The 24,677-nt window shown below is 35.1% G+C and overlaps 1 protein-coding gene across 49 annotated transcripts in view; it reads right to left on the bottom strand.

Moving 5' to 3' along the window:
• Nucleotides 1-3,347, bottom strand: part of LOC141397847 (uncharacterized) — a 401,443-nt gene extending 398,096 nt beyond the window's left edge. For 26 of the 49 annotated variants that reach the window (XM_073974614.1, XM_073974615.1, XM_073974617.1 and 23 more), the window contains exon 1: nt 3,205-3,338. The gene's annotated coding sequence lies outside the window, so the exon portion shown is untranslated. Of the gene's footprint in view, nt 1-2,740 lie in introns of all 49 variants that reach the window. The other 23 variants (XM_073974633.1, XM_073974619.1, XM_073974650.1 and 20 more) reach the window with 13 other exon arrangements.
• Between the last annotated feature and the right edge of the window lie 21,330 nt (nt 3,348-24,677).

Genomic DNA, 24,677 nt, shown 5'->3' with positions numbered 1-24,677 from the left:
AATTTTTTATTGTGTCAAAATTTTGATATCTTGAAAATTCAACGAATTATAGATGACTTACAGGTCAAACAAGTTTTATGAGTTTACGGAGCACTAAGAAACTTCATACCATTCGTATTCTTGTATAGAGGTTTGGCATTGATATCTCTGGTTAGCTCTATATGCATAAGTCGGGTCTTCGTGCGACCTTCCGATTCTTATGAAATTTTTACCACAGGTATGTCTCATTGTCCTGAATATAACAATATATATTTTTTACCTATGGGAAGTATCAAAAATCTCGTAGCCGTGCGAGTACTTAATCCCCGCCAAAAGGCCAGATATTGGAACAAACTTATAATTTATAAAAAAAAATTATCCGCATAGCCAACTTTTGCACCTGTTAAGTCTTAAATACCCGGCCGGCTATTGGTCAAATATCAGTATTTGGGGTTAAGTAGGGTTTAGGCGCGGCCCTTCGATTTTTTTTAAAGTTTACCACAGATGTAGTTTATTGTCCTGAGCACAAAAATATATTTTTATCTGGGGAAAATCCATATTTCCGAAGATATGGACCTTAAAAGTGCAAAGAAAAAATGGGAGGTCGCGTTCAAAACCGACTTGTTCCGCGTTTTTTATACCCTCCCCCATTAAATTTGTCATTCCGTTTGTAACATATCGAAATATTCATGGGAGACCCTATAAAGTATATATATTTTTGATCAGGGTAAAATTCTAAGGCGATTTAACCATGTCCGCCTGTTGCAATCAAGACACAGCTCGCAATTTTTAAGATAGAAATTTGTAATTTGGTATATAAGCTTCTATTACTTCTAGGATGTTTGGTATTGTAAATGGACTATATCGGTTCACGTTTTGTTATAGCCCCCATAGAACGCTTGCACCCGATTTTCGGTATTTTATAGGTTTTAGACTCATTATCACTCCGAAATGGCTGAAATTTGGTACTTAGTTTAAGTTGGGGGTATAAAACTTTCCAAAAGTAACTTGTCGGTACAGGTCCACACCTTAAAATAGGACCCATGGAACAGTACCTCCCGATTTGAATTATTTTGAAGGTTGTGGCCACAATAATCCAACGAAATGGCTGAAATTTGGTATTTGGTCTTCATTTGGCATATTTAACGTTTCATATGAAATTTGTGGGTATAGGTCCACGCCTTTATATAGCCCCACAGAACGTATCTCCCGATTTTCGGTGTCTTGAAGGTCGTGGCTTCAATATTCCTCAGAAATGGCTGTAATTTGGTATTTAGTCTTCGTTGGGGGTATAATACTTTCCTCCAGAAGTTTGAAGGTGGAGGTGCACGTCTTCATATAGCACCCATAGAACGGTACCTCACGATTTTCGATATTTTGAAGGATGTGGACTTAATATTCATCCGTAATGGCTGAAATTTGCTATTTAGTCTTCGTTTGGTGTATACAACTTTCCCCACAGTAACTTGTTGGTACAGGTCCACGCCTTAGTATATCCCACCGAAAGACTGAAATTTGTTATTTAGTTTTCCATGGGGTTATAAAATATTTCAGAAGAGAATTATCAGTATAGGCCCATAGAGATATAGGGTCCCATACAAGCGTACCTCTAGATTTTCGGCATTTTGAAGGTTTTACCGAAATTTTGGAAATTTGGTATTTAGTCTTCTTTGAGTACAAATGAACGTTTTGATGGAACGGTACCTCCCGAACATGCTGAAATTTGGTATATAGTCTTCTTCATAAACGAAAGGAAACTAATTGTTCCTAGTGGTGCTAGTGGTGGAGGGTACAACAAGTTCGGCCTGGCTGAACTTTACGGCGTTCTTACTTGTTTTTTAATCGAGTTTTTGAGTTATTACACTCTTTGAATAAATGAACGATATGTATACATTAGAGTTGGGCAAAGATAGTTCCAAAAATTTGCGACACCGTTCTCCTGATTTCCGGCAGGTCCTTGAACCGTAAAAATGTTTTTAGTCACTAAACGGTGACGAATAAGTAGTTACGACTTGTAGTAGCCAAAGAGTAAGTACTTATTTGTTGACTTTTTTTAGTGGCCAAAAATTTTTTTAATTTTTGGTGACAAGGCCTTCATGAAATAATGGGTTAGTAGGTCGATTTGTAATGAGTTTGTTTGCTCAACTGCTGCAGGACTCAGAAAGTAGGTTCTTTGGTAGTTGGAAATTTTCGACTGAATTGGAAATGGTTTCCTCTAGCTGGAAATCTTCTTCAGGATATCAATATTATGTTCGACGTTTTAAATCCCCCAATAGTTTTAGTGTTCCCGTCTTTATAAAAGATTTGTCAAGTAGTCACTTGTGATTCAAAGCCACGTGCCAAGGGCCGGCATATAAACATTTTAAATAAAGAATAAAAATAAAAATTTTCGCAGAAATCTCCCACGAAGCCAAATAAAAAATATAATTGCAAAGAAATAAAGAAAATAAGAAAAGTATTTTTATTTTATAAAATTTAAATCACAAAATCGTAAAAAGCCAAAAAAGGCGGATGCCTTAAAATTGAAATAAAAAATTCTGCAAAACAACGAAAGGGAGTTAACACAGAACCAAGAACAAATTACGATTTCATAAAAATGCAAATTAAGTTAATTGAAGCACAAAAAAACATATTCCCATTCATTTTTTCTGGTAGACTGGTAGGTAGTCTGTCTGGCCGGTCTAAACGGCGCAACGTAAACGCTGAATTTCATTTAAATTTATTTATTTATTTTTCTTCAATTGTTTTGCTTGCTTCTTACATTTTTTATTTATTTATGCATTCTACAGAAATGACGTGATTTAAATTTTTTTCTCCGTTTCTTTTTATTTCTTTGCACAACTTATATTTTTCATCTTCGTTTGCGCCAGCTTTAAAATTTATTTAAATAGAGAAGAACGTTCTTCAAAACAGAATTTCCATAAATCTTTCATCACAAAAATATTATTTTTTCTATTTGAAATCATTCACAGCAAAACTAATGTTATTTTAATAATTTTTCCACGAAGTAACACGTCATTTATTCATGAACATCATCATCGTTTAAAATTATTTTCGATCACATCCACGGTAGTAGTATTTTGTTTTTTTTTTTTTTTTTTTTTGATTTCTTAATTAATTTCTTTTGTAACACAACATGACAGGCCAGCTATACGTAAAAACCCCCCAAAATACACACAACACACAGTAGGTCTACACGTTGCAACCCCAAAATACGAAACCAACCTTGCGCCACGAACGTAGTTTGTCAACTAAACACTTTGGAGCTCTTTGACTCCACTTAAGGCAAAGGCAATGTTAACAACATTCCAAAAACAGGTTTCCGAATGTTATATGCTTGCTTGCTCAGTGTCAGCAATGTGGCCCCCCAAATAGGAAATAACAGTGGAAAACAAAGTCGCTCTGTCTCTCACTTGCTGAAAAAAAATAATTTCCGTACATGATATTATCTCCAATGTTAAATACAACATTGGATCTCTCACAATGTTATTTATCGACCTTAACAGAGATGTTTTAATCTCCCTCACAACATTGAAGTCCAGAAAAAGCGAACTAACAGATTCTCATAATTTATGATTGTTGTATTGCATTCAAAATTCAACTTTTTTAAAAACTGCAAGAAACCCTGCACAGATTATGAAAGAGGACCGAAAAATAGAAGACACGTGTATGGGTGTTTTGAAAGTTTACGTCGGGAAGTTACCTAAATGCGTGAGGTAAGTTCCTCCTATTTGTACATTTTTGGAAATATTCGAGTTAGGATTCCTCGGAATCCTTACGTTTTAGGCATACAGTGTTTTTGACAATAGGGTTGTACGATAACTTCTCAAGTAAAAAGTACTTGCAAGTTCTCAGTAACATCCCTCCACTAATTTTGCTCTCTCGAAGCCAAAAAATTGTAGAATGTTATCGAACAACAATTTGCAAAAACTTGCAAGAAGTCAGCTGATTTGACAAACAAGAAGTTTGGCGGATAAGATTTAATATAACAATCGAAGTTTGTTAACGAAAATTATTTGATTATCCATTGCTACAAAAATAATTCTCTTTTCATATTATAAATTAACGGCTGGCCGTCCACATAATGTTCCTCCTACTCCATGGATGCGCCGCTTTTTGCTGGGATTTGTTACCTTAGAAATAAAGCAATCACCACAAACTACAAAATAAGTTATTTTACAAAATAAGTCGTTTTCCATAATTTATTCTTCTCTTTTTTATCTTGTAATTATTTTAATAACCAAATGTTTGTTTATGTTTTGCCAAGAATGGCGAAGTCCGCCACAAAACATTCGAATTTAAATCAGCTGATCAAATTCTTACAAGGAAAATTTTGCTTGCAGAAACTTGTAAGTTCTCAGCAGTGTTGCCAGTATTGGGGAATTTTTCCCAAACTGCGGATATTTTTTCGAAAATGGGGAACAAAATTTAGGATTGGGGAGCTGGAGATTTGATGGGGAAAAGCCTTACAAATTTGGGTATTTTACAAATGTACAAATCAATATCCAATTTTTATGAAAAAGAAACACAATCGTCAATCAAATTCTCTTGTTTTTCAAATCTTGTAGTTCTCATCGAGAATGCTGAAATTAATAAAATATATATGTAGCAAATAATATATATGGCGAAAACCAAAAATGTTTTACAATCGATGAATCCGAGTTTCACCCATTCAGAATTCGCGAACTGTTAACGTATTCTATACAGTATGACTGTAATTCTTTAAAATGAAGTGTTCTAGGAGGAATCCCATAAGGTCGACCATTAAAATTAATTTACGTAGAAGCTGTGTTGGCATCCATGTAGAAAAATAGGTAAAAATGGGTTGAAGCCAACAAGTTTTTTATGCTCCCTTCCGATTTCTGGCTTAACCTTATATTTTATAGACATATGCCAAAGAAAGATTCAAAGAATGCTTCACGGGCAATATGATACTAGCGTGTCAGTAATTGGAGTAATTGGAGTCTAAAGGCCAATATTTGATGCGTGAATTTTTTTAAAAAACCTATTTTTTGCGTTTAAAATTTACAAGTGCCACTCAATTTCCTTTATACCCCGCGTGAATTTAGTTTTTTTACGCGACGGATCTAATCAGACCATCCGCGATCGAATCCATCCACTAAAACCGCGGATATAGATACCCTGAAAATAGGAAAATCAGCAAAAATTTATTTTGACAAAACCGCGATTTTCTTTAAATTTGTTTACGTAAATGGAATCCTTTATACGCGATTATAATATTTGCGAAAACGCGTGTCATAAATTACAGAGATTCGCGAGTAATATGGTTTTTGTTTACCAAAAATAGAATGTGGAGGCACATCCGCGGTTCTTGAAGAATCTGTTTGAAATATGTGTATATAGACGTATTTTTGATGGGCGCTACTGAAACCAGATGCGCATCAAAATCGTATGCAAAGTGCGCGATTTATACCCACTTTAAGGTTTTTTGCATTGTGTGATGCAACTGGCGGCACACTTTGACCGCTGAGTGAAACATCGAAATATGCATAAATATTGAAAGAGATTGATTCGCTGTATCCAAAAACAGATGCGCATCAACTGATTTTAACTAATTCGCGAATAATAACAAAATTTTCAACAATAAGTTTTTCTCTTTTGTTGTTGCTATAGTATGTAGTTTATGTACCCAATCTCTATAAATTTGGTATCATATTTTTCTACGCATTGTCTAGAGTCCGCATATATTTTTATACCCTCCACCATAGTATGGAGGGTATATTAAGTTTGTTTTTCTGTTTGTAACGCATTGAAATACTCATTTGCGACCCTATAAAGTATATATATTCTTGATCAGGGTAAAATTCTGAGTCGATCTGTGCACGTCAGTCCGTCCGTCTGTCCGTCCGTCTGTGGTAATCACTCTAGCATCCACAAAAATGGAGATAGAACGCTGAAATTTTGGGAAAATGCGTCTTTTGTTTGCAGGCAGGTCAAGTTCGATGATGGGCTATATCGGTCCACGTTTTGGTATAGCCCCCATATAACGGTACCCCCCGATTTACGGTATTTTGCCGTTTTTAGCTACATTTTCAGACCGATGTAGCTATAATTAGACATTTAGGGTTCTTGAATAACAATAACAAAAGTTGTGGACTTAGGTCCACGTTTTGGTATAGCCCCCATATAACGGTACCCCCAGATTTACGGTATTTTGACGTTTTTAGCTACATTTTCAGACCGATGTAGCTATAATTTGACATTTAGGGTTCTTAAATGTCAATACAATTATGTAACAAAACTAGTGGATATAGCTCCACGTTTTGGTATAGCCCCCATATAACGGTACCCCCGATTTACGGTATTTTGCCGTTTTTAGCTACATTTTTAGACCGATTTAGCTATAATTTGACATTTAGGGTTCTTAAGTGTCAATAAACTTATATAACAAAAGTTGTGGACAAAGGTCCACGTTTTGGTATAGCCCCCATATAACGGTACACCCCCCATATACGGTATTTTGACGTTTTTAGCTACATTTTCAGACCGATGTATCTATAATTTGACACTTAGGGGTTTTAAATGTCAATAAACTTATATAACAAAAGTTGTGGACATAGGTCCACGTTTTGGTATAGCCCCCATATAACGGTACCCCCCGATTTACGGTATTTTGAAGTTTTTAGCTACATTTTCAGACCGATGCAGCTATAATTAGACATTTAGGGTTCTTGAATGTCAATAAACTTATATAACAAAAGTTGTGGACATAGGTTGACGTTTTGGTATAGCCCCCATATAACGGTACCCCCAGATTTACGGTATTTTGACGTTTTTAGCTACATTTTCGGACCGATGTAGCTATAATTTGACATTTAGGGTTCTTAAATGTCAATAAACTTATGTAACAAAACTAGTGGACATAGCTCCACGTTTTGGTATAGCCCCCATATAACGGTACCCCCCGATTTACGATATTTTGACGTTTTTAGCTACATTTTCAGACTGATGTAGCTATAATTTGACATTTAGGGTTCTTAAATGTCAATAAACTTATATAACAAAAGTTGTGGACATAGGTCCACGTTTAGGTATAGCCCGTTTTTAGCTACATTAGCTACTTATATAACAAATGTCAATATCAATGAACTTATACAACTAGTGGACAGAGGTCCATGTTTTGAATAGCCCCCATATAACGTTACCGACCGAATTAGCTATAATTTGATATTTAGGGTTCTTAGTGACCAAAAAACTTATATTCGAAATAATTATGAACTTAGGTCCATATAAAGGTACCTCGGTATAACGCATTTCGATATCCCCATATAGCAGATTTTCGGTATTTTGAGAATTTTACCTACAAGTTTTAACCGAATTATCTGTACTTTGAACATTTAACATTTGAAATTCTTAGTGGTCACCACACCTCTCCACCAAAAATTGTCAAGAAAGGTCGATGTATTGATAAAGCTCCCATATAAAAGTACCTCCCGATTTTCAGTAATTTGATGATTTTAGCTACAATATTAAACCGAACTAGCAGCAATTTGACATTTGAAGTTCTTAGTGGTCACAACACCTCTCCATAAAAAATTGTCAACATAGGTCCATGTACGGATATAGCTCCCATATAACGGTACCTCCCAATTTTCAGTAATTGGCAATTTTAGCTACAATTTTTAACCGAACTAACTGTAATTTGACATTTGAAAGCTGTAGTGGTCACCACACATCTGCATCAACAATTTTCAACATAGCCACAATATAACGATACCTCCCGATTTTCGGTACTTTGAGCATTTTACTTAAAATGTTTAACCTCGTAGGTCCATGTTTTGGTATAGCCCCAAAACAAACCTCCCGATTTTCCGTACCTTAGCTTTATTTTAGGACGAACTTTCTATAATTTGAAATTTAAAAGCCAACAAAAATTTTTCATTTAAGTTCATATTTTCGTATAGCCCACATACCTCCGAACTAGCTGTTAATGACATTTTAAGTTCCCACGTTATGTACCGATGTTCGGTATTTTGAGGATTCTAGCTACAATTTTTAACCGAATTAGGAGTTATTTGACATTAAAGGCTCCCATCAAAAACTGTCAACATAGGTCCATGTTTTATTATAACCCCTATATAACGGTACCTCCCAATTTCTCGCCCACCAAAAATTATCAACATACATAGTTAGATATAGGCACCATAAAAAAGGGCCTCCCGAATGAAGCATTTTATGTACATTATCTGACATTTTAACGTACCCACTTAAAGTTGGGGACAGGAATGAAAACTAATTATTCCATTTTAGTTCAGAATATTTTATGGTGGAGGGTATGAAAAGTTCGGCCCGGCCGAACTTAACGCTTTTTTACTTGTTTAATTTATTTTTTGAGGGTTTGTACGGACTCTGCGACAGGATAATTTGGATATTCTTCAATTTTTTTATTATTTGTCGATTTTCCGCGAAAATAATTACTATTTAAACATCTACGAATAGATATGGAATGCTGTTAACGATTTATGCATACTTTTTCTCATAACAACAAATAAGATATTTTTAAATATTTTTTCTTTATATGAGAATAAAAACCGCTATAACTTTTGCGCGCATCGTCCAATTTTGTAAACGCGAACAGATTTGAAAACAGAATATTTTTCTTAACCTCTATGCCAAAAATTGTACATGTGCTCGCAAAATTTTTTTAGTTTTTTTCAAAAGGAATTGCAATAGGTTTTTTCGCCATATACTGTGTTGTTGTGTACGTCGTATGACCTACTGAATTACTTCATATTTTCAAATGATGAGGTGGAAAATGCGATTATTTTTGCTGCATTCTCGGTTTGAAACTTTGACATGGTAACACCAAATTTGTCAGAGGTTGTTAAACTCCGCAGTAAGGGGACACATTTCTAAATATGTCGACTATATAAAACTTCATCGAAAGGAGTGTCGAACTATACACGCAAAATTGTTTGAATTCAGTGTTAAGCTGGTCAACAGACTTATTCATTTCAAATAATATCGGTTTACAAAAAAATATTTGCACCCTTTGGAAGAAGAAATTTGAATTTATGCGTAAGTATATGGTTAGTATAGGTCGATGTTGCAAGTTAGAAGTTTTTATCAAGTCGGGTACTATCGATGAAATGCGTAAACACAGTTTAAGTAGGTATTCAAGACAATTCGAAAGATTTTTTCTCATATACAAAAAAATTAAAATTCTTTTGGAATGTTCAGATTCCAAACACTTCTTACAAGTTTTAAATCGATAGAGGCAAGGAAATTTACATACCGGACGCACTAAAGGCCTCGACACTAGAATGGATGACGATAGAGACAGAAATATTCCACGTTAAATATTACTATAAGTCACTGAGCAAATTAAATATATGTATGTTTACATCATATAACAATGAAATATCTACAGTGTTGTGCATATCAAAAGCAACAAATCCAGTATTCTGAATTAAACCAATTTTTGGAACCGTTACAATTTTTAAAATGTAATATTTTGTGTCCAGATGTTTTTTATTATGTACAAAGAGCTTTCAACAAGTTGTTACTGTACTTTGTAGCTGGATGGGATAACAACAACAATATTGACTGATCCTCGAGATTGGGGATTGCAAAACAAAAGCAACAATACAATATTATTAACAATGATTATGCTATTTGTTTCTATAATATGTACTTTTGCCTTAAATTTATCTTTTGGGACATGGTAGTGTCATTTTAGAAAGAATTTGCATTTGTTATCCTAACAGGTGGGGGGAAAATATCATAATACCCTCAAATCACAATTTTTTCCCCTCATATAAAATTTTAAATTTTAATATATTCATTCGGCAGGTGGATTAATATAAACCGTTCTTTTGTTTGCCGTATAATAAAAAAGTTAAACAACCGAATATTGGCAAACGCAATACATCCTGGTGTAAACCCCTTGAGGCCATCGGCACATTGTGGCTAAAAACGTCGGGGAAACTTTAAAATTAATGCGAATACGAACTTCCAAGAATTAGTTGGGACCTCTTATTTCCAATACATGTATATCAATTTTGCCAAAAACACACAAATATATTTTTAATGAAATTTATTTCGTTCATTTTTCGAGGTGATGCATGAAAGTGAGTCCCGGTCCACACTAAAGCGATTTCAATGAAATAATTTCATGAAATTAGGCGTTCTTAGATCGAGTTCCACACAACCATAATATGGAGGGTATAAGTAAATTTGTCATTCTGTTTGTAACACATCAAAATATTCATCGGAGACCCTGTAAAGTATATATATTTTTGATTCCGTTGAAATCAAGATACAACTCGCAAAGATAGAGCTTTGTAATTTTGTGTAGAACTTTCTATTACTCCTTGGATGTTTGGAATTGCAAATGATCTATATAGGTCCACGTTTTGATATAGCCCCCATAGAACGGTACCGCACGATTTTCGATGTTTTGATTCAAAACTTTTGAAGGTTTTAGCCTCAATATCACACCGAAGGTTTGAAGTCTGAAATTTGGTAGTTAGTCTTATAAAACTCTCTATAAAACTTTCCATATGAAATAAAAAAAAAAAAAAAAGATTCCTCGCATTGCTGGCAGTAATATTGGCAAAGACAACATATCGTCGGTGTCATGCTTAAGTGTTCCATACGCCATTTGCCTGATTCGAGAAAAACTCAAGTTAATGTTTAAGGCCATACAGGATAAAAATGGTGCAATAATCCAATACTTTAAGAGCTCAGTTCTACTTAACTAAACTCATAGAATATATCAGTAGTTTATGTTAGTCAGATATCTGTGATAGTCTAGAAGTTATGGTAAATTTTTATAATTGCAAAAAGTTCCTGAATTGTTCCATGGAATCTTTTTTTCATGTTTTTGGTAGTTTGTGTCACATGAACACGTTTTGTCACATTTCAACCAACACACTTTTTATCAATCGTGTTCCACCTCCCTTATATGAAGTGCTACTGTGGAGTTTAAAAATCAGGACTTCAAGTGAAACATTTATTTTTCTCATATAAATACAATAAGGACCATTATTATAGGTTTCCTTAACATTTATTTAAGGGATTTCCTCCACTTATCACTATTTTTTTTTGTGGTAAAAATTTCGATCGGACAAAACGGATTGATATTTTGCATTTCTAAGGTAACATAAAACATTTAAACGCGATTTTCTTATAATACCATTTTTATAGTCGGTAAGCTTCAAGTCGAATGGACGTTTTTACGTATATTTTTGTGGACTTACATCAAAATGTTGTTTTTAAAATAGGGATTTTTTGTTTAAACGATTGATAAATTTTCGTTTTCATATAACAATACAATATTCAAAAATATTTGGATTTAGAAACTATTACTGTTCAGTTTTTAAACCAAGTCCTTAAAAAAATTGTTCCATACGCCACACTTTTCCGTAACTTGGCAAAAATGGGCAATATTTTGTTCCAAACGCCATCATTTTTGGTGCGGAACAATTCGTTTTTGACTCTTTTTGTTCCATACGCCAAACGACATGGATATGGAACTAAAAAGTTCAAAGATGTTTTGTTCCATACGCCAGGCTTTATGGATATGGAACAAAAGGACAAGATTTTTTGGGTCACAAAGCGGATATGGAACATACTGGCATCTAAATATCTCTGAAACTATAAGAGATAGAGAAAAACCGACCAAAAAATCTAAAAGAGCATGGTTCAAAACCTTGTAAGGTACCTTTATCTCAAAATGTCAAAAATGGCGTATGGAACACTTAAGCATGACACCGACGATATGCCTAAAACGCAAGGATTCCGAGAAATCCTAACTCAAATATTTCCAAAAACACGTGTCTTGTATTTTTCGGTCCTCTTTCATAATCTGCCCAATTTTCCCTGTAATTATTTTTTGTGTTGTACAGTGTTATTTTTTACAGTTTACTAAGGCATGTGCGCTGTTAAACCCCACTCACGCTCTAGCTCAGAAATTGTCGGCATTTTGAAACATATTATTCTGTAGCTCCCCACTGTTAAACACTTATGACTATCTCTCAGTGACCTATGAAATGAGAGCACAATTATAAGATGCTAAAAGAGATTAAGGCAAATCTATTCGAGCACACTTATAACATTTAACTCTCACATACATATATAATGAGTGTGGTGCTCCAACAGATTTACCTTAATTTCTCTCCCCCCTCAGCATCTATAATTGTGCTCCAATATTTTTTACATTGCCCATTCTGTAAATAAAAACGTTTGTTTTTCATTGTTTTGTGTTTGAGTTTGTTTTGCTTTTCTTTTTCTTTGTAGTAAAATCATAACAAAAAAAGTGGGAAAATTCAAGTTCAACATGTGTTTGTTTTTATTTTGTAGTTTTGTCATTCTGGATGTTCTCTGTAACAGTTGAACAAATCGTCGGTGTCATGCTTAAGTGTTCCATACGCCATTTTCCTGTTTTGAGATAATCGCATTTTAATGTTTTACGTTGCAACTGCATGGAGCTGACTAAAGAAAATATTTATATTTTTGACTTGAATTATTAACAATAGTGTGTAGAACATATTTGCAAAAATATAGAGGAATACGTATTGGAATATAAAAGTTATAGAGAATTTTTTAAAAATAAAATTTTTGTCGATTTGTTCCATATCCGCACTTATGACACAAATGTGAAATATTGTACACCATATGTATGTAACGAAGTGACAAAACATTTTTTCCATATTTGCCTCAATAAATTAAAACCTTCTAAATCGAAAATTAACGTTTTGATTTTTGAATTGTGTTTTTAAACTTGTAAAATATTTAAATATTAATTTCATAACTCAAAAAATGTAAGCATTCCCGTCAAATAGTGGATATCTCTGAAACTAGAACAAATAGGAGAAAGCCGACCAAAAATTTAGAAAGTAAAACCGTAAAACCATTGAAATCACCTTTATCTCAAAAAGCCAAAAATGGCGTATGGAACACTTAAGCATAACACCGACGAAATGTTTTGTTTGACGAAATGGAATCTTCCACTTGAGTTTTTTGATTAAAACTGTGATTGCTAAGATAAAATCAGTTAAATTCAGGTAAATTTAGATAAAAGACATGTAACAAAGTATCAGTTTGTCGACACTTTTTTTTCAAAATATGTAAGTAGAGTGTTTTCAGAATTTTGGGTGTATGAACTTGCCGACATAAATATGGATTTGAATGGTGCGTGGCTTATGGTGAATTTGGAAAGTGGTGCTTGCTGGCCGTAGGGGTTTTTACAGCTTTCGAGTCATTTTCTCAAGAAGTACTGAAAAAACTTGTTCGGTTTATCCGTTCGAGAGTTATTGTGCGCTCCATCCAATACACATGGTGCCATAGAGGATTTTTACAACTTTCGGGCCATTTTCTCAGCAAGTATGGACTTGCCCCTGAACTTGTACCGTTGTAATGGGTGCAGCGAATACAAGTGGTTACAACAAAAGTCAAAACGATTCGAGGGGAGGTATAAAACTGTACTTTTCCGAAATTTTGTGTGAGAGGTAACCGAAGGAGTGGACCGATATAGTCCATATTCGGTAAAAATATTACATTGTGGTTGTGGCCACATACCTTCAAAATACCGAAATTTAAGGGCAATACAACGGCGTGGATTTCTACCTAACAATTTCAGATGAAAAGATTGTCACACCCAACGAAGACTAAATACCAAATTTCAGTCATTTCGTTGAAATATTGAGTCCACAACTGGGATGTACTTCCATGGGGCTTTATAAAGGCGTGTACCTATACCGACAAATTTAATATGGAAAGACAAATGAAGACTAAATACCAAATTTCAACAATTTCGGTGGTATATTGATGCCACAAACTTCAAAATACTGGAAATCCGTAGGTACCGTTCTATGGAGGCTATACTATGGCGTTGATCTATACCTTCAAAACACCGAAGAACGACTGGTACCGTTTAATGGGAATATACCGACAAAACTCCGGGGAAAGTTTCATACCCCCAACAAAGACTAATTACCAACTTTTAGCCATTTCGGTAGATTATTGTGGCCACAATCTTCAAAATACCGAAAATCGGGAGGAATTGTTCTATGGGCGTGAACCTATACCGGCAAAATTCTGGGGGAAAGTTTAATACCCCCAACAAAGACTAAATACCAAATTTCAGCCATTTCGGTGTGATAATGAACATAAAACCTTCAAAACACAGATGATCGACTGTACCTTTCTATGGGGGCTATATGAAGGCGTGGACCTATACCGACAATATTCTGGACAAAAGTTTTATACCCCCAACGAAGACTAAGTACCAAATTTCAGCAATTTCGGTGGAATATTGATGCTACAACCGCCAAAATACCGAAAATCAGGAGTTATTGTTCTATGGGCGCTATATGAGGGGTGGAACTATACCGACAAAATTCTGGGTGAAAGATTTATACCCCCAACAAAGACTAAATACCAAATTTCCGCCATTTCGGTGTGATAATGAAGCTAAAACTTTCAATATACCGAAAATCGGGTGGTACCGTTCTATGGGGGCTATATGAAGGCGTGAACCTTTAGCGACAAAACTATGGGGGAAAGTTGTATACCACCAACGAAGACTAGGTACCAAATTTCAGCCATTTCTGTGTGATAATGAGGCTAAAACAGTCAAAATACCGAAAATCGGGTGGTACCGTTCTATGGTGGCTATATCAAATCGTGGACCGATATAGCCCATTTGCAATACCAAATATCCTAGGAGTAATATAAACATCTATACCAAAGCTCTATCTTAAAAATTGCGAGCTGTATCTTGATTTCAACAGACGGACCGACGGACGGACAGACGGACATGGTTATATCGACTTAGAATTTTACCAAGTATACACTTACTTTAGAGGGTCTCCGATTAATATTTCGATGTGTTACATACGGAATGACAAATTTAATTATACCCTCCATACTATGTATGGTGGAGCGTGTAATGAAAGTTCATTTATGAATCTCAATGAAACTTCTTCATTAATGCAATGAAGTCTTACATTGGTTAAAAATCAACGAAAAATTTAATTGATACAACGTATATTTCTTTCAGTGTTTGATATGGGATATCCGTGGCTTGTCCTCCCGACGTAATACTAGCCTAAAGTACTCAAAATACGCAATTTTTGAAAGTCCCACATGGGTCTTCTATATTACCCACATATATTCACGATGAATATAGCAAAAACTGTTCACGACGCGCCTAAACTAATTTCAAATGGAAGGTGCTTACACCTGTGAAGTTTCTGCAGATTCTGAAACTAGAATGCTCATAGATGAGAAATATCAAGAAACAAAAAAAAAAAAAAACAATCGCCGGAGGGATTTTCAAATAAATCGTGATTTAAGTTCACACTTTGTACATTGTCTCAATTTGAACTTCTATATCTCAAAAACGGTAAAACCTACGAAAATATCAAAAAAGCCAATCTTGTGGAGAATTTTCACAGCTACAACATTTTCCTTAGGTTCAATTACTTAGGACTCGCGGTTGCCAAGTAAAATCGTGAAACCCTAAAGAACTTCTAAAAATGTTAACTTAAATCGCGATTAATTTGAAAATCCGACCGGCTACTTTTTTTTTTTTGTTTCTTGACATTTTACTAACAATCTCATGTTTAAAAAACTTCGAAAAAGATTTTGTGTTGACTAAGGATAAGGAAAATCTGTGTAAAACGGTAGAGAAAAACTGTTCCGACTTGGAAAATAACACACCAATTTGTGTAACAGACACCAAGGAATTTGGATTAAACAGCCAACTATATTCATGAGGATTTTAGCTACTTGATTAACATTTGATTGATTAACATTTGTTGATTGACATTTGTTGATTGACATTTGAGCTTCACGAAACCCCCATATAACGGTACCTACCGATATTCGGTACATGCCGATTTTACGTATTTTAAAGATTTTAGCTACTTTTCTTAACAGAACAACCTCTTATTTGACATTTGAGATTCCCAGTGGTCGCAAAATTTTTCCACCAAAAATTTTCAGCATAGGTCCAGGTTTTGGCATAGCCCCCATATAATGGTATTTTGAAGATTTTAGTTAAAATTTTTTTTTATTGAATTAGCTGTAATTTGCATTTGAGATTCAAAAAGATCAAAAAACTTCTCCAAAAAATTGTCAACATACATAGGTTGACGCTAGATATTGCCCCATAAAATAATACCATCGATTGCAGTTTTCTTTTAAAATTTGAATACATTATCGGCAAGATTGGATTCATTTGGTGGTTGAAAGGTGGTTAAAAACTTCTCCATCAAAATTTTTCGATTTTTATTTTCAACACTTAACGTTTTTATAAATTTATTTATTAACTATTATAAGTAAATAACAAATATAGGGGGGTTGGCTCAGGCTACTAGGCCTTAAGCTAAACTTATTTTTGTTAATTTCTAGTTGTTTTCTGTATATTTAGCAATTAATATGTTTCGTATACATTTACTCCTTGAAACCTGATGTATGGAACATAACCGTTATACAATGCTCTATACGTGGTATGAAGCATACTTATTATACTTTTGGAGCTTATTTCATTTATCATACGAAAATACCAAACCAACTGATATACATTTAAGATCCACATTTTACATAGGGTAATAAAATCCATTGTGGTACACGGTTTATAACAGAGAACAGTGTTTTTGAAAGGAGCCGTGTGCGGTAACAAACGTTTACCAGTTAACCATAGAATAAAATATTTTGGGCCATGTTAAAGCTAAATAAAATGTTAATGTATGTAAGAGTTGTACATACAATAAGTGAGGAAGTATCAGCCTCTGACAAAAAAGAAACAAATACAATAATAATACCGTATATAAAATATATTAGTTTTGTTTAATTGAATTAAATATTAGGTGTGTTTTTTTACTTACTAAATGTTGATGAAACATTTTTTTCAGCAACTTTTCGTTTACACAACTGTCAAAATCTGCAACAATAGTAATAATCATTACTAATTATCACGTAAAAAGACACAGCTATTGACTTTGTATCACGAGTTTGCTTCAAAATACGTCAAATTTGTAGATACCGTAATGTGGGGCTGTAGCAAACCATTGACGTAGACCAAAAAATTTTGGGAAGAAAATTTCTGATTAATAGAGAACTAGAAAAATTAAATTACGTTTAACTTAGTTGGGAAGAAATTTTTTGGAAAGTTTGAGAGATATATTGCACACTAGACATTAATTTACAATGTGCCGGCAGGGGTTTTCGAAGTTTTTGGGCCATTAAATTAGAAAGTATTGGCTTACTCCTGAAAAAAATGTATCGTTGTAATAGGGAGCAAGAAAACAAAATTTAGCAAAAAATTTCAAATAGGTCCGAAATGAGTCCTCAAACTGCACTTTTCCAAAATTTTGTGTGGGAGGTACCCGAAGGACGGGACCGATATAGTCCAACATCCAACTTGATACATGACTGGATGAAAAAATACGATGTGCAAGTTTGGACCAATCAGAAACTTCCCACTAGAGTTATCTCGAGGAGGTCATAACCCAACTTAGGTTTTTATGGTTTTTTCGTAATATTTTGCCCAAACTTAGTTTAAGTTCGAAGATGGGCTATATCGGTCCACTCCTTCCGGTACCACCCCCACAAAAGTTCGAAATTGTTCGGAAAAATTGTGCGCACGATAACTCTTGAATCCTGAAATGTGTACCAGACCTAGATAAGGTTTCAATATGGACTCAATCGGTCCACTCCTTCGGGTACCTCCCACACAAAATTTCGGAAAAATTCAGTTTAGGACCATCTCTCAAATCGCTTTGATTTTTGTTTTAGCAACTTGTATTCACTGCCCCCCATACTTCCTGAGAAAATAGTTTAAATTCGAAGATGGGCTATATCGGTCCACTCTTCCATATCTCTTGGGAAAAAAGTCCGGAAGGTGTAAAAACCCCTATGCCAGCATATTTGGCGTTCGGAGAGCACGTTAACTCTCGAACTGTTCAACCGATTCGGTCCAACATTTGGTCTTCGTCATATTATATCCAAACTTTAAAAAAAAATAACACTAAAATGCTAGGACAATATCACAGGAATGGGGCAACCAATTTGGTCCAAACTTTCGATCTCCTAATATTTTACCAAAATTTAGCTTATAAAATGTCCCATATCGGTCCTCTCTAAGGGTACCTGCCCCACAAAAGTTCAACATTTGTGTCTTAGTGCAGTTAATTCCTAATCCACATTTTTGTCGGCAAGTTCAAATGTCCAAAAAGGGCCACAAAATTCATTCGATCTGTCCGGAAGTGAAAGTTTCGCTTCACATTGGCTGGGGGTATATATCTGTCGGCAAAGCCGACTGACACTTTTTTACTTGTTTTTTTCTACAAACACTACTGAACCGATTTTCTTGAAATTGGTCCCCTAAACAGGCTACATATTTTACTGAATTCTAGAGGGGGCGGCGCGCCGCGGCATACCTCCCATATACTATAGTTTTAAAAAACACTGTACATGCAAAAATTACGCATGTATCGGTTTAAAAATTTACGAATTAATCTACAATCTAGATAATTCTTTGGGGCTTGAAGACCCGACCACACCTGCTTTTTATACCCTACACCTCTATGTGGGGAGGGTATTATAAGTTGGTTTTGCCCAAAAAGTTTGTAACGCATCGAAATAATGGTCGACGAGCTGAGTCGATCTGGCGCAGTTTTGATCGGATCGTCACCAAATGTTGGGTGTTGATGAGGGTCCCGGAGGGGAAGAAGCCTATTGATTTTGGTGATGGTCGGATAATATTTAGGGGTCGGAATATGGGGTATATCAGAAGCAAAACCTGCTAATAGAACCCAACTTTTCATTTTGACGATTTTAATAATGATGAGGAATTTCACAGCTTTGGTTGCAGTCCATCCAAAGGCAAAGTCTGACTATGACAGTAGAAAAGCCTATCTTTACAATGATGTAAAGCAGGTGGGCGTAGGTGGCTAAATAACGGAGATATCGCATTAGTCGGTAATACATCCCTTTTTTAATTTTTTTGTAGTCACGCGACACTTCGCAATTTTGATTGGATCGTCACCAAATTTTGGGGGGTCCCTCAGAGGATGAAGCCTATAAGGTTTGGTGATAGTCGGATAATATTCAGGAATTGAAATAAGCAAAAAGCTTATGTGGAGAAAAGTCAACGTTTGTTCTTATGCGAATATCTCCGCTTCTGGTAGGAGTATTCCAAAATCAAAGCCCGTCAATGGAAGAAGAAAAGATCTCCTTTATATTAATGCAAATTATGTTGGCGTAAGTGGGCAAACAACCGAGATATCGCAGAAGTCCGTAATATATCCAATTTTTAAATTGTTTGTAATCATGCTAAGAATTGTGATCGGATAGACACGAAATTTTGGGGGTTGATGGGGGCCCAACAGAGGAGAAGCCTATTGATTTGGTGATAGTCGGATAATATTTAGGGGCCGGAATGGGGACAAAGTCATGTGGAAACAAAATTCTTTTTTGAATATATAGGCTTCTACTAGGGGTATTCCAACGGCAAAACCTGTCAATGGAAGAAGAAAATATTACCGTTACATTGGTGTAAAATTATGTTGGCGAAGGTGGTCAAACAAGGGAGATACCACAATAGTTGGTAATGCATCCAATTCTTCCATTTTTTGCAATCACGCTACAGGTGATAATTTTGATCGGATGGTCACGAAATTTTGGTTGCTTATGGGGTCCCAGAGAGAAACAATCATATTATGTTTGGTGGTAGTCGGATTATACTCCCTAAAAGAAATGTTTATCAGTGAAAAGCATATGCAGGGTATCACATGGTCGGCTCCGTCCCGACTATAGCCTTTGCTCACTTGTCCAATATATTATATCTCCAATACTACTAAGCCGATCAATCAAATTTACAGCAAAAGCTTAATGTATGCCGTTGTTATGTATATTTTATGAATTTCGGAGGAGTTGGGGTACCTTCTACACTCCTCTCTTTTAAACTTTATATCTATAAGCCAAATTTATGAGTATATCGATTTCAGCATAAATGTTGGGACGCAATGGGATTGTGTGTACCCTAGGTACATATACCGGGCCACGCCAACTTTTTTAAATATGTTAAATCATGAAAATTGATGACCACACTCAGTCTTTTCAATACATTATTTTTCTAAAACTACTGAACCTAATTTCATGCAATTTTCAGAAAATGTTCAAGAATGTCCCGTGGTCCAAAATGCTATATATTTGTAGACGAATTTCTGGGGCCTGTTGTTTTATAATCGCTATATTCGCTAAACTTATGAGTGCATCGGCTTGCATATTAATTTTCGAGACAACGGTGGTTGCGCCCCCGATCAAGAAAATAGATATATTTATCAATTTCCTTAAATGGTGAAGTTCAACGGCCCATCAGCCATGAAAAATTAAAACATATAAGTTTTATTATTAGATCGCTTTAGGATAACAAACGATATTCAAGGTTTAGACCAAATTGATTGCTCCATACGATCGTTATCGTTCACACAATTTTACATACAAATGTTAAACTTTCTTTTTACGATAACCAAAATTTGAAACAAACTAAATTGTCTGAAACGAATGTCGTCCATACACACTTGGGGTCCGAAACCATTATTTCGATAAGACACATTTTATCAAAATATATACACCCTCTTCAGCCTATAAACTAAGGGCAATTATTATATGTTTTCTTTTACTATGGGATGGATATGAAAACGCAAAATAAACCAATTTGGAGGTATTAAAAATATAATTTTCGTATTAAAAGTTGATGCTAAAATGGTCTTCATTGAAATTTAATAATCACTTTATGCTTTAAGTTAACCGAAACGCTATAAATCTGTTCGGAAAATCCAAACTATCCAAACTTTAAAAAAAAATAACACTAAAATGCTAGGACAATATCACAGGAATGGGGCAACCAATTTGGTCCAAACTTTCGATCTCCTAATATTTTACCAAAATTTAGCTTATAAAATGTCCCATATCGGTCCTCTCTAAGGGTACCTGCCCCACAAAAGTTCAACATTTGTGTCTTAGTGCAGTTAATTCCTAATCCACATTTTTGTCGGCAAGTTCAAATGTCCAAAAAGGGCCACAAAATTCATTCGATCTGTCCGGAAGTGAAAGTTTCGCTTCACATTGGCTGGGGGTATATATCTGTCGGCAAAGCCGACTGACACTTTTTTACTTGTTTTTTTCTACAAACACTACTGAACCGATTTTCTTGAAATTGGTCCCCTAAACAGGCTACATATTTTACTGAATTCTAGAGGGGGCGGCGCGCCGCGGCATACCTCCCATATACTATAGTTTTAAAAAACACTGTACATGCAAAAATTACGCATGTATCGGTTTAAAAATTTTCGAATTAATCTACAATCTAGATAATTCTTTGGGGCTTGAAGACCCGACCACACCTGCTTTTTATACCCTACACCTCTATGTGGGGAGGGTATTATAAGTTGGTTTTGCCCAAAAAGTTTGTAACGCATCGAAATAATGGTCGACGAGCTGAGTCGATCTGGCGCAGTTTTGATCGGATCGTCACCAAATGTTGGGTGTTGATGAGGGTCCCGGAGGGGAAGAAGCCTATTGATTTTGGTGATGGTCGGATAATATTTAGGGGTCGGAATATGGGGTATATCAGAAGCAAAACCTGCTAATAGAACCCAACTTTTCATTTTGACGATTTTAATAATGATGAGGAATTTCACAGCTTTGGTTGCAGTCCATCCAAAGGCAAAGTCTGACTATGACAGTAGAAAAGCCTATCTTTACAATGATGTAAAGCAGGTGGGCGTAGGTGGCTAAATAACGGAGATATCGCATTAGTCGGTAATACATCCCTTTTTTAATTTTTTTGTAGTCACGCGACACTTCGCAATTTTGATTGGATCGTCACCAAATTTTGGGGGGTCCCTCAGAGGATGAAGCCTATAAGGTTTGGTGATAGTCGGATAATATTCAGGAATTGAAATAAGCAAAAAGCTTATGTGGAGAAAAGTCAACGTTTGTTCTTATGCGAATATCTCCGCTTCTGGTAGGAGTATTCCAAAATCAAAGCCCGTCAATGGAAGAAGAAAAGATCTCCTTTATATTAATGCAAATTATGTTGGCGTAAGTGGGCAAACAACCGAGATATCGCAGAAGTCCGTAATATATCCAATTTTTAAATTGTTTGTAATCATGCTAAGAATTGTGATCGGATAGACACGAAATTTTGGGGGTTGATGGGGGCCCAACAGAGGAGAAGCCTATTGATTTGGTGATAGTCGGATAATATTTAGGGGCCGGAATGGGGACAAAGTCATGTGGAAACAAAATTCTTTTTTGAATATATAGGCTTCTACTAGGGGTATTCCAACGGCAAAACCTGTCAATGGAAGAAGAAAATATTACCGTTACATTGGTGTAAAATTATGTTGGCGAAGGTGGTCAAACAAGGGAGATACCACAATAGTTGGTAATGCATCCAATTCTTCCATTTTTTGCAATCACGCTACAGGTGATAATTTTGATCGGATGGTCACGAAATTTTGGTTGCTTATGGGGTCCCAGAGAGAAACAATCATATTATGTTTGGTGGTAGTCGGATTATACTCCCTAAAAGAAATGTTTATCAGTGAAAAGCATATGCAGGGTATCACATGGTCGGCTCCGTCCCGACTATAGCCTTTGCTCACTTGTCCAATATATTATATCTCCAATACTACTAAGCCGATCAATCAAATTTACAGCAAAAGCTTAATGTATGCCGTTGTTATGTATATTTTATGAATTTCGGAGGAGTTGGGGTACCTTCTACACTCCTCTCTTTTAAACTTTATATCTATAAGCCAAATTTATGAGTATATCGATTTCAGCATAAATGTTGGGACGCAATGGGATTGTGTGTACCCTAGGTACATATACCGGGCCACGCCAACTTTTTTAAATATGTTAAATCATGAAAATTGATGACCACACTCAGTCTTTTCAATACATTATTTTTCTAAAACTACTGAACCTAATTTCATGCAATTTTCAGAAAATGTTCAAGAATGTCCCGTGGTCCAAAATGCTATATATTTGTAGACGAATTTCTGGGGCCTGTTGTTTTATAATCGCTATATTCGCTAAACTTATGAGTGCATCGGCTTGCATATTAATTTTCGAGACAACGGTGGTTGCGCCCCCGATCAAGAAAATAGATATATTTATCAATTTCCTTAAATGGTGAAGTTCAACGGCCCATCAGCCATGAAAAATTAAAACATATAAGTTTTATTATTAGATCGCTTTAGGATAACAAACGATATTCAAGGTTTAGACCAAATTGATTGCTCCATACGATCGTTATCGTTCACACAATTTTACATACAAATGTTAAACTTTCTTTTTACGATAACCAAAATTTGAAACAAACTAAATTGTCTGAAACGAATGTCGTCCATACACACTTGGGGTCCGAAACCATTATTTCGATAAGACACATTTTATCAAAATATATACACCCTCTTCAGCCTATAAACTAAGGGCAATTATTATATGTTTTCTTTTACTATGGGATGGATATGAAAACGCAAAATAAACCAATTTGGAGGTATTAAAAATATAATTTTCGTATTAAAAGTTGATGCTAAAATGGTCTTCATTGAAATTTAATAATCACTTTATGCTTTAAGTTAACCGAAACGCTATAAATCTGTTCGGAAAATCCAAACTATAACAAAAGAAGACTTATATTGATGGGGATATGGGATATGTCTGGTCTTAGTCTTTACTTTAAGACTTAGGTTAGAGCTTCCTTCTACCGTTGTTATGTAGATTTTCGTTATCCTGCGACTTTAAAAATATGTATGAGTATGTTGTTTCCTTAATCTGAATTGTTTTTTTTTTCCACCATAATATTAGTAGTATTCGTCGAAGTATTCGTCGTTTGCACTTAACCGGATTTAATAAACCCACTGGGTTTCAAATGTCAATTCCATCGCACAAACATCAGAAAATGCTCATAAAGAAGTTTAACCCGGCAAAATGCTCTAATGCAAACGCCGTTTAAAGTATATGTATTCTTGATCAGCACAAAATACTAAGTCGATATAACCATGCCTATTGAAATCAAGATACAGCTCGCAATATTTAAGATAGAGCTGTTTAATTTGGTACAGATGTTTCTATTACTCCTCGGATGTTTGGTATTGACAAAGGGCTATATCGGTCCACATTTTGATATATCCCAAGAGAACGGTACCTCCCGATTTTCAGTTGAAATCTGGCATTTAGTCTTCAATGGGGGTATACAAATTTTCATCAAAAATTGGTATCGGTCCATGTCTTCATGTATGCCCCAAAGGATTCTAGGTTTTTTGAAAGTTTCAGCATCATTATCAAACCGAAATGGATGACATTTGGTATTTAGTCTTCGATGGGGGTATAAAACAAAAAAGATTTATCATTATAGGTCCACATTTTCATATAACCCCCATAGAAGGGTATCTACCGCTTTTTGGTATTTTGAAGGTTTTAGCTAAAATTTGGCATTTAGTCTTCCATGTAAATAGAAATTATTCTCCCAGGAATTTGTCATTGTAGGTGTACTCATATGTTTAGATATAGTCCCCATAGAACGGTACCTTCCTAGCCTTACAGAATTGGCTGACATTTCTCATTTTGTCAGAAATTTGTACGTATAGGTCCACATTTTGATATAGCCCCCATATAGCGCTACCTCATGATTTCGGTATTTTGGGGCT

This window comes from Musca autumnalis, unplaced genomic scaffold, assembly GCF_047663935.1.
Source record: "Musca autumnalis isolate F117 unplaced genomic scaffold, ASM4766393v1 scaffold_3, whole genome shotgun sequence".
In the NCBI taxonomy this organism is placed as follows: domain Eukaryota; kingdom Metazoa; phylum Arthropoda; class Insecta; order Diptera; family Muscidae; genus Musca; species Musca autumnalis.
Note: the sequence above shows the minus strand (reverse complement) of the source record. Positions and strands in the feature narration are given on the sequence as shown.